The 11,454-nt window shown below is 33.9% G+C and overlaps 1 long non-coding RNA gene across 2 annotated transcripts in view; it reads right to left on the minus strand.

The window, feature by feature from the left end:
• LOC128543494 (uncharacterized) overlaps window positions 1-6,317 on the minus strand; it is a 37,328-nt gene extending 31,011 nt beyond the window's left edge. Inside the window, exon 1 of one of the 2 annotated variants that reach the window (XR_008365729.1) lies at window positions 6,243-6,317. This is a non-coding gene — a long non-coding RNA (uncharacterized LOC128543494). Of the gene's footprint in view, window positions 1-2,396; window positions 2,610-6,242 lie in introns of those variants that run through there. The other variant, XR_008365726.1, reaches the window with a different exon arrangement.
• Window positions 6,318-11,454: the final 5,137 nt, after the last annotated feature.

Genomic DNA, 11,454 nt, shown 5'->3' on the forward strand with positions numbered 1-11,454 from the left:
TTCTAATAACAATAATAATAATAATAATAATAATAATAATAATAATAATAATAATACAATATTTAATATTGAATATTGAAACCAGGCATTGGAGTATTTGGAGGAATCAGAGAATAAGATTTACAACATGAAATCAACACTGTTTTTTTTTTTTTTTATATTTGTATTTTTAATTTACCTCTGGTGATTTACTTTACCCGGTTCCACAGGCCTATCTTTGACTATACATGCACATGAGGACTCACAACAATATTAAAATATTAAAACAGCAACAAAACAAAATACGAACCATAACACAAATCTAATTATTCCTCCATAAAGCAGAAGAAACAGTATTAAAATCTCTCTCTCGCTCTCTCTCTTACACACACACACACACACACACACACACAGGCACACACACCTTTCTGCAAGATCTCCAGCATCCTGTTGTTACGTCACGTCCTGTTGCAAATGATATAGCAATATGACAAAATAGCTAAGTAATTTCAGAAATAAATACAGGTTTATTTTTGCCAATATAAAAATGTTATCAACGCTTTTTTTCTTTTGTTGTATACGACTAATGCCGAGAAGTGTAAGCAATAGCATTTCAACTACCTGGAAATAATTAAGCTTCAGGCTAAAATTTTGGTCACATGATCTCTCTCTCTCTCTCTCTCTCTCTCTCTCTCTCTCTGTCCCCTTCTATATGGATAAGTTCTTTACGGCGGTAAAGCGCCAACCTATCATGCCCCTGTCCATGGTGCTGAAATCACTTCCGCTCTCTTTAATTTACTGTAAGTTCTTTTCGATTTCACGATAAAGTCACAACGAATGTAGTTTTTACTGCATCTGACCTCGTCAGAAATTATGTAAAAAAATTCTAAAAAAAGGTTTTTTTTGCAGTGCATATATTTAGTTTTTATAATAATAATAATAATAATAATACGTAATTCTTAAAAGCGTAGGTAAAAATCACAGCACAATTCGTATTATACGTATTATATTTCGATGGTATGTCATTCTCCTAAAATATGTCATACCACAGATATATTTCTATTAATAATGAGAACAAAATTATATAGAAAGTTTTTGACAAACACACACAGACACACGTAAATGTATTTTTAGTCAATTACACTTTCTTTACATTTACGCACACCTACAAGCCCAAAAGACAAAAGTAAAGGGTAATAGTCGGTTAGTATAAAAAAAACTCACTGCAATTTACCAAGTACTTCAATAGTTTATCTGTTCCACCTGTCCTGCCTTAAACAGCCCATAACGCCTCGATGCAGCCCCCCCCCCCCCCCCCCCGAAAAAAAAACTGATTAATGAATTTCACACCGCAGTTCTGCTGAATATTTCTTTCCCACAAACAAGTGATCGAGAAGGGGAAGAACATGTAGGCCGAAAAGAAAGAAGTCAACATCAAGTTCAACAGCGTGCACGCGCTCATTAACATGACAATGGCGTCTGAGAGCACACAAAGTCTTTCTGAACAACAGACTCGGGCGTCAATGCGCTCCGGGACATTTTCCCAGGCTCCTGCAACAATCGCACAACTGTTTGCTTTTTTCTGGAGGAGCGGGGATTACCTCCACAGCCCTATGGCTCAATATTTCATCTCTGAGCACCCGTGGAGATTAAATCATGGGGACAATTTGGTTAAAATGCGGCACATTAACTCTGAGCAAAAGACTTTTTTTGAGCTACAAAAATACTGATTATGAATTGATGACCAGCAGAGGCTTTTTTTTTTTGTTGCATAGACCAATATTAAATAAACTTTGATATAGTATAAACGCTATATCATAACAACTGGTTGTCTTTTAAATAGCTACACAGTTACTTTTTTGCTGCAAGAGAGAGTTGTTTAAGAATATTATACAGAATGAAAAATACAATGCCCATACACATTCCAGTAGCCTAAACCTAATCCACATTCCCAGTCCTTAAGCATTTGATGGTCTTTTAAGAGACTTTAGGTAATTACCCAGATTTAATTAAAATAGTAATCTTTTCTGCTTTCTGTATTAAGCTCAGTTTATTGGCTTGACATCAGGTTTATCTGTGTCTCATGTAGCCTACCCCATGCTAATATGGGTGCAGGAACTCAAATAACCTTAGCATTGTCAACTGATCACTACTTTTAATCTCAGCCTATGCAATGCAGAGATACAATGCAGAGAAAAGTAAAATAACATATAGTTTTCCCCTGGAGCCTACCAAACGAACAAACATCTTTTAACCCATTTTCAGCCCGACAGCTGGGGCTTGTTTGCAGCGTTAACCAGCAGTCAAGTAATAATCACACAATTAAATATACAATCCTCCTTGATGACAGTTTAAGTTTGAGCTAGACAAAGAGTCATATTAACACTTTAAATAACTTACTGATCAGACATTTTTACCTTACTGCTTTGGGCTGAGTCACAGTTGAGATGCGTCAAGAAAGATTATCCTTTGATAGAGATGAGCAGCGCAATATGAAGTAAACGCGTACTAAGGGCAGGATCGGAGCCCAGGACAATCACCACATCTTCAACTGACCAGCAGGTTTGTGAAAGAAAAAGCGCCGTGATGAGTTGCGTTGCCTCGGAAACGCACGCTCTCAGTTCCGCATCCACAAGGCGCGCGCCCAGAAACCGTTGCTATGTTGCACCTTCTCAACATGTCAAACCACAACGCAAGGGAAGCTCTGACTGGCTAACTGTCTCCACTCAGCCGTACGCACGCATGCGTCTTGACGTCATTCTCCTCAACGTTTTACGTTATAAGGTCACTCAGAATAATTCTTTATTGTTTAGTTTGCCCGGGTGTTGTATTTGCCTCCCTTGTTGTTTTAGACGGATTAAAATATCTCAATAAATAAAAAATAATAAACTTTCAATGTGATTGTGCATCATAAAAAGTCACTATTGCAATAATTGAAGTTTATTATCAGCTGTTTAAACTGTCTTGTCTTTTAACGTTCAAGTTTTCACTTAAAGCTTCAATACAATGCTAATGCTATCCTATAGTGCATACTGACAATACATCCTGATATTAAGCAGTCATAATCTCATAGATAATAACTGGTCGCCTATTTCATTGGTTGTTAAAAAAACAGCAGGCGATGTCCTTAGTGGTGAAAGAAAGTGGACGAAATTTCAAGTTTTATGTATTGTTTCTGTATATAAACAAAAAATGTGAGGAAAAACCCACAGCTAATTTTATTGCAATAATAATAATAATAATAATAATAATAATAAATCAAGCAATATAAAAATACAATTATTATTATTATTATTATTATTATTATTATTATAGGAGTAGTAGTGTAATAGTAACAGTATATGGGTAAATGCATTACCAGGTTTTAAGGTACTTCATTGCATCTATTAAATCCGAAACTGAAATAAAAAAATATAATAAAATTATAATTTATAATTATAATTATAATTATTTCAAGTCATTTATCTTAAGTCGTTCTTTTGCCACCAGTGTCTTCTTAATTTTTTTTTTTTTTGGGCAAGTAAAATTGTTGTAGCTATTTCATTAGCCTATACTTTAAATATTTCGTTTAATTTTAAGACAAAATAGTTAGAATATGAGTTTGCTATTTTTGTAAGTAAACGACAACAGCTTTTGAAATGCCAATACAACGCTTTTGATTTCGATATATTATTGTTTTTTGAATAATTAATATCCTAAATAAAGCCAATCAAAAAACCCCGAGTCAAAATGATAGGTAATCATGCGAGCTACAGAAAGCAGTTGACAAGATTTGGAGATGCGGGATACTGTTTGACTCCCAGAAGTCTTTTAAGAGCTTATAAGATAATTCTTTTACGGTAATTCATCAGTTTTTATGGCATATTGCATATTTTTATTTTAAAACAATGAACTGGTATTATTGTGTGGTTATTTTGAGAATGCACAAAAAATCCCCAGAGTTGAATTTCCATTTAGTTTTTTAATACAAATCCATCTGAAATTTTCCTAGTACGGATATTTAATTAAATAAAAATAATAAATTCACAGATTTGTACTCTTTCATTTGGGTTCTATCACGCTTTGTAGATTTTAACATTATAAAATCTACATTCCAGGGTATTAGCGGAATCTCAGTGGATGATGTGGGCACAACAAGCATACATAGCGACACCCATTGGCGAAAAGGCGTAATAAAAATGTTTACACTTCGTACTCATGATGGCAAAGTGTGGACCAATAAAAAAATAAAGGGATAAAATGTTGGCCTGAGTAGGCCTGTTGAAGTAAATATATGACATAAACTGAAATAACTGATCGCTGTTTTTCTGAACATTTTGCACTTCTGGTGTTAAATCTAGTTATTTACAATAAATAAATAAATAAATAAATAAACTAATAACACACTGCTTATGTGGGGAACTTTAGAAAATAAAATAAAATACTAAAATAACTCTAGAATAACATAAAATAAACAAATAAATAGATTTCTAGGGGAAAATGTAATTTTTATTTTTAGATGTTTTAAAGATGAACATATTTTAAATGCCCATGTTTTAATAAAAGAGGCCAGAGCAGACGTGCAAATCATTTAATGTTATTTAAAAAAAAAACTCGTGAACACTCTAACGCTTCAAATTCTTTAAGGTAAAAAATAGGTCCTTACAACGTCGGGCAATGAATTTGAAGCATGTTGAGGCATACACATGCAGTATTTCTAACACTAATAACGGTTCACATGCCATCGCCATAATAGGCATAATAGCTCTTATTACAGCAATACGCTATAATAACCCTATTACAGAGTGTGTAATAGAGTCTATATATAGGAGACTAAAATAATCCTTTGATTATGTATTGTATGATGTAGTGAATATTGTCATGGTGAAATTATTGCACAGGCGTAATTGCAAGCATATGCAAGGAAGATGGCGTGTCGTTACATACATATTGTCACAAGCTATGAGCTACTAAGAGCTCTAACCCCCCATTTTCTGTCATGCTGTAACGCTTTGAGAGATCATGTTTTTATTATGGTCATTTGGTCAGAAACCTGATGGATGTCGTTTTTGTTTATAACATATCACTAACATTTCGTGTCAATTCGTTGTAGCATACAATTATCCCGTCATTTGACAAACTAATCTGAACTATTAGTGTCAAAATAATTTTCTTTTAGTGCTATCCAGTAGTTTTTATGTATAGGCACAAAAATCTTGGCGTACACAATAAACTCACAATTAGTAGTTGAATAGAAACAGTTAAATTACCGCATCAAGTTCAGTTTGGAACAACTGCATACAGAAAGAGTTCATTAAACTCTAAATCCAATGCTTTATTAAATGAAACTTTCAATAACAGACTTATCGATATTATTGACATTTTGGAACCATTCATGTTTAAAGACCCTCTGCAACAGAATAAGTTTTAATGCTGAATATTCTGATTTTTCGCCAATAACACATCGTGGGTTTTGGTTTATAATAATTGTTGAGTTGACATAAAACACTCAGTCTTCTCTATAATTAAATTCAATAATAACAATAATATTATCATTCTTATACAAATAAATTTTACCTGAATTTAAGACTGGCTCTGATTTGCTTGTAACATCAAACATTAAAATAATGTATAGACATTTTTTAGTTTTACCTTGGATATATCACCAGACTACCAAATATGACCATAATTAGTGTAACTCCACACATAAAGTGTCGAACAGCACATTGTGCAACAGGTCTTACTTTTAAAATACCAACTAAACACAAAGTAATCCAAAGCTCCAATATTTTTTCAATTCTTTTGTTATTTATAAGAATCGCGTAGATAGCTATTGAATCATTAGTTTTCCTAAAAATACACTTTTTTAGTACATCAAGAGAAAACAGTGAATATTTGAAATGTACTTTCTGTAGTTGAAGGAACACTATATGCACTGCTGAACATTAACATGCACTCAGGCTAAAATAATCAATACATACCAAGAACTGGGCATTCATGTACTTTATCCTCTCATGTGTTACTAACATGAAATTGAAATAAATATATTTTTAAAATGGCCATACTAATCAGCTATTCTTTTCAACAGACTTCCTAATTATCAATATTTTAGGTTATATTATAGCACTTACTCAAATTAAATAAGTAACATTATGTTTTAAAATTCGTCTTTTAACAGTTGGAGAACTGAACTAATGGACTTTGCACAGCTGCAGTGAGCCAATCGGTCAAATAATTAACGTATCAATCCATCAATAGAAACATAAAAGTGTCTATCTACTCACCGTCAGTGCGCCTTCAGCATTGCCAGGCTGTGGCTCCGAGAGAAGGGACGCGCGCGCACTGAGCTTTAATTGGCGCTGGACAACATGTTATGGAAATGAGCACTCACATCAAGTCTTAAGGACTTATCCCGAATAAAAGAGGAGACGGGGCAAATAAATTCCAGATCTTTACCTCTGAAGCTCTTCTCGGTCAAGTTCAAGCGCATAGCTCCAGTCCCTTGGTACCAGGGTTGCCAGATTGGGAGAGGCTCCACCAGTCTGCGCTATATGCTTTTGAAAACTCGGCGCTGTTGGTCCTGTACACTAACAGTCTGTGCATCTGGGCCTCGATGTGTAACGTTATTTAACTTTAGTTTAAAACTCTTTTTCTAAGTTTAATGTAGAAATATAGTTTTTTGTTGCAAGGTATTTATATTTTAACTTCGGACAGTCATAATATAAGGGTGTAATATTTAAAACATGCATTATAAACAAATGAACTAAGGATCATATTAAAAATAAAATTTGGCTTTAAAAGAAAACATGTTATGAAAGTGACAGGTGATTGTTTGAAAACCGTTTCTGAAAGTTTTTATGTGAACACCCTACAGAGATTTCCAAGAGGTTTTTGTGACTTTTTAAAGCCCAATAATACACAAATAACCTTTTGAAGAACTTCATCCAAAGTATAAATTGTAAAAAATAACAAGATCGCTATATTATATTGCAACAGTGTAATATATAAAAAAAAAATTTCCATAATACACTGAAGCTAGTTTTATGTCCTTGTGGTGTGATTTAAAAAAGCATGCAACTCAAGTAGGTTACAAAACAAGTGAAAAGGAAATACAACTTAGGCATACAGTTTGTTCATTTTCTCAACACTATTTACAATTTTACAATTTGCTGAAGCACAAACTTCATCATCTTTAAATCCCATGAATACATTAGGGCAACTTTCCACCAAGAGATGGATCTGGGTGTGTGGGAACGTGTGGGCGTACCCTTATTTGCATATATTCAAATAAAGCGTGACTGATATGCATAACCATTGAACAATAGATGCTCACTCCCACCAGCACCTCAGACTGAATCTTTCTCCTTAGAGGCCAAGCTTAGGGCTGTGAAAAAAGTGAGGCCCAAGTGAGGTATCATTTGTACACTGTATAATGTTTTGTTCCCGTTGTTTATGGGTGGCCATGAATTTGGCTTGCAAAAGATGTTATCATCTAAAGAGGTTCGGACTTAAAGTGATTCTGTTCCTGCAAAAATGGGGAAAAATTAAGGGTTTAGTTGACCAGGGAATTGTATATATGTAAATGGTAAATCCAGTTTATATTATTTTAAAGCAGAGGCCCGGGTTCGATTCCCAGCCAATGCCCAAACCCCAGACCGGAGAAAATGCGTTAAGATGGGCATCCGGCATAAAATCTGTGCCAGGCTTGTGTGCAGATTGGATTGTCCACTGTGGTGACCCCTTGCTGGGAGCAGCCAAAAGACCACCAATCATCCAAAAATAAATAAAATACAGTATTTTATAGCATCATGATGATCAAATACATGAAAACTTTTTCATACAAAAATACACACACTCACACACAGTAATGGGAAACAGCAATCGGACTACGCTGCATGACTTTGGACTAAGGTAAATTGGAGTGCCAGAAAGAAACCCCACAAGCATGGGAAGAACATGTAAACTCAGAACCCTCAACCCTGGAGGTACAGGATGGCAGTGCTTACCATTGCACAGTATTGTACATGCATAAAAATTTTAACATTATTTACATTATGGCAAAAAAGATGGCACCAAACAACATACATTTATTACTGCAGATAAAGTAATACACAATAAATTACAACTAAGAACACTGTGCATGAATGCAATGGCTTGCATTTACTTCTGCAATGTTTGTAATGGATTTACAGTATTTGATTTCCCTTGTTGATTAAAATAAATAAATTAAAAAAATCAAAAATGTGACAATAGCAAGTAATTATAACAAAGACACATCGTCCTTTAAAACACAAACTATATCCTCCAAACAAATGCAAGCACATGAGAGATTCTGATTTCAATAAAGCCGTGCATGCTGGCAGACTTACAGAGGGGTTACTTTTCTGCGCATCAGTGAAGGAAAACAGCCCCTGTTTGAGCTAGCACATAAATGCACGGAAACAAAGAGCTCACTGCAAAGCTGCTGTTTTCTTTTATGCAGCCAAGTAGGCTATTTCCTATTCAGGGTGGAATAAAGGGCACCGCATTTCTGCACATTTCAATATTACATTTGGATTGTGCTCGTAGTATGTTTGAGAATCAGAAAAAGTGGTTTAAAATCACTTTCCACAACGTCAAAAAAAAAGCTCTTGGTGTGGACTTCCTACATAATTTTGTGTAATTTTTCAGTGATTTCAGTGCACCATTGAAAGATGAGAGCGTGAAGCTAATGCAACATTTGCAACAAAATGATCTATTTTCAAAATGGAAGATTATTGGAGTAAAATTACCATTTCCACTTGGAAATCAGATAATTCCAACATTATGTCAATGCCGCTACTGTAAATATACCTTCTGCTTATTTATGTAAGAGCCTTGTATTTTCTATTCACTTCTTTTTCTTCAGTTTACCCATTCGTCAGATGTCTTAATCCAGTGAATTTGTTTGCAATATGAATGGTGAAAGGTTCTACCTCCCAACAAGAAACAAGTACACATTTAGGTGTAAAAAGAAAAAGAAAGCTAGAGAGAAAGCTATAATTAAGCACAAGACCTGTATGTGTTCACTGCTCTAGTCACATAGCTGTGAGTCAAACTATGTATATACATTATATAGTTTGACTCACAGGTCCTGTTAAAAAACATATATATCATAAGTATTAGTTAAAGGGGTGTCACCATTTATGTTCCAAGAGAAGTACTTTTTTAAAATTTATTTCCATGTAATGTTCCTTTTTATTTTTTACTGGAACTTAGCTGGTTGCTAGATCACATAAAAGGTGAAAAAGAGATCTAATATGATTTTAAATGGAGTTTCATTCTTCCACAACAACAACAACCCTATCTGTTTTAGCAGAATGTAAAAGATGTGCAAAAGTCTTGATCCACCCCTCATTTCTTTATATTTTGCCTCTTAAGAGCCAGATCTTCTTGTATTTTTATGTAGTGGAAAAATAGTTCTCCAGGACTCCAGGCAAGTTTTTAGGTTTCAGTTTTAGTCTAGTCCATATACCTGACCAGTTTCAGAAAAGTTTTTTGTTTAAACATTCAATTATAAAAAAGCATCTAGCTTTATGCATAAACCAGTGAAAAACAGATACAGATCTTTATAGACGGTCAGGCCAGGGATTAGTATACAAGTGATGCTGAATGCTGAGTGGTTGGAACAGACGAGAGCAGAAATAAGGTCCCTGCTTAAGTTGTTAAATAAAAGCGTGTAGCAGTAAAACATTTGTTTCTATTTATTTTATTTTATTAACATGATTTTATAAAATGTTAAATAAAATTATTTTAATGCTATGTAAAGGCATTTAAAATCATGTTGTTGTTTTTTTTACTTTCTTTCAAACTCTCTTCTGTAAACTTAAATTGACTGAAAAGAGTTTGGTTTCGCTTTCCAGAATCTCTTAGTATTTGCCTAGTATTTGTATTTCTTTTTTATTTATTTTTTTAACTCTGCTGTTTTCATTCCGCAAATATTATAAAAATCCCTAGTCACACGACTATGACGACTTTCAAAACTGTGTGGAAATGTTGGAGAAAATATTGCATATTAAAAAAACTTTAAAAAGCAATTTTTTAATTGTTATGTTACACAAATAGTTTTAACTAATTACATATTGTTTTGTCATTTAAACATTTAGCCATCAAAATTATTACACATTTATTGTGATTATATAACAAAATACAGCTCTGGAAAAAAAAAAATACTGTATCATTGCAAATGTTTCTTAAATCAGCATCTCGACAAGTATAGTAACCATTCCATTCCATTGTCTGTTGTATTCAAACACAAGCAAAAATCATTCTGCTTTATAAGATATTGTTTATGTGAGCACCTGAATCAAATCCTATGTATTTAATTAGGAAATGTATTAAAAAAAACACTGCTGTAATCATAACTATCCTCTTGCAGTGTGACCAGATGGATGGTAGAACAGTGCTATAGTAGCTCAAAAGAAATTGAAATTGAAAAATACCCACTGACCCTGCCAAAAGAGTTTTGTTTGAAGTAGAGAAAAGTTAAATCCTGGCTTCATCACAGGGATACAGCGAGCATCAGGTTGGTTTTATCCATAATACTTCAAAGATGGCAGTAGACAAGAACAAGGTCAAGCAACTGACACTGAGGACAACAAAGCTACAGACTGGCAGTGGGTGAAAAACAAATCTCTACTGACAGGGATGACTGCAAAACTCATTGAATGTCACTCAACAACTGTAGGATGACATTGAGTGACCTTCAAACACAGTTGCACTGATGCTCAACTAAAGTGCATAGTATGGATGGTTCGAAAATGGGTCCCGGTGGCAGGGCTGAAGTAATGCAATGAGAAGAAGTCATCTAGTCATCTTATGGTTAGGGCTATCCTGGAAAAATATTTGCTTCCTTTGGCTTTGACTATGTTCCCCTACTCTGAGGATTGTTTTTTCTAACAGGACAATGATCCCTGCCACACAGCCAGGTCAATTATGTTGTTGCTGGATTACAGACAGAAGCAATGTAACTCTTTCATCAAGAGCCAATCTTCAGATCTGAATCCTACTAAAAACCTCTGGAATGTTATCGAGAGAAATATGGATGGACACAAACCATGAATATTTTATAAGATTGTGCAAAAATTTACCCAACAGTGATGTGAAAGACTGGTTAAAACAATCCAAGACATATGTAAGCTTTGATTGCAAATTTGGGTTATTCTACCAAATATGGATTACTAAAAGTTACTTAGTTAAATCATTAGCATAAGCATTACTTCTGTTGTTGTTGCATTATTCAAGATCTGCAAACAATGCATTGTTTTATTTATTTATTTAATGAATGGACTAAATAGCAATAGTTTTATTTAGAATATGGGAGAAATGTCAGTAATTTAACTTATCTTAGTTTATGGACTAAAAAACTGTTTATTTTACCTATAAAATAAACACCTATAAAAAGAGAAAAATTAACTGTGGTCTCTTTTGTACAGCTCAGAAAAAAAGAAATGTTTAATGTCTTGCACAAATAAAGAT

This window comes from Clarias gariepinus, chromosome 15 (assembly GCF_024256425.1).
Source record: "Clarias gariepinus isolate MV-2021 ecotype Netherlands chromosome 15, CGAR_prim_01v2, whole genome shotgun sequence".
NCBI lineage: Eukaryota > Metazoa > Chordata > Actinopteri > Siluriformes > Clariidae > Clarias > Clarias gariepinus.